Here is a 440-nt window from a genome sequence, read left to right as displayed (position 1 = left end):
GTAGGCGCAGCTCCTCGGCAAGTGCCTGCAGTAGGGCAAACAGTAGCTCCAGCTCCTAAGCCAGCAAGGATAGCCCACTAGGCTGAGCTGAAGGGGAGAACCAACCTCTAGACACACAAGCTGGTCTGAGGAGCCCTGAGATGCACAGAGAGGCAGAAGGAACATTTTTCCTGGAGCTGAGGGGAGTGTGTTGCACTCTTTTTTTAAACTCATTTTATTTGGGGTATTCTAGTCTCTACCTCCCTTCTGCCAACCCGTTAGCCCCAGGTAAGAGAGAGGAGGTTAGCAGGGAGCGGGGCCGCAGACTTCTCCTGACTGTTTAGGGTCAATGGGTTCTTCTGGAGCTATACCAACCTACACCAACAGCAAATGCATCAAGCGGGCTCTTCTATGTCCTCCAAGCCAGTGCTGAGACATTTCTCTCCTCTGTCTCCTCCAAG

This window comes from Psammomys obesus, unplaced genomic scaffold, assembly GCF_907164565.1.
Source record: "Psammomys obesus unplaced genomic scaffold, mPsaObe1.curated_primary_1811, whole genome shotgun sequence".
Lineage (NCBI taxonomy): Eukaryota > Metazoa > Chordata > Mammalia > Rodentia > Muridae > Psammomys > Psammomys obesus.
Note: the sequence above shows the minus strand (reverse complement) of the source record.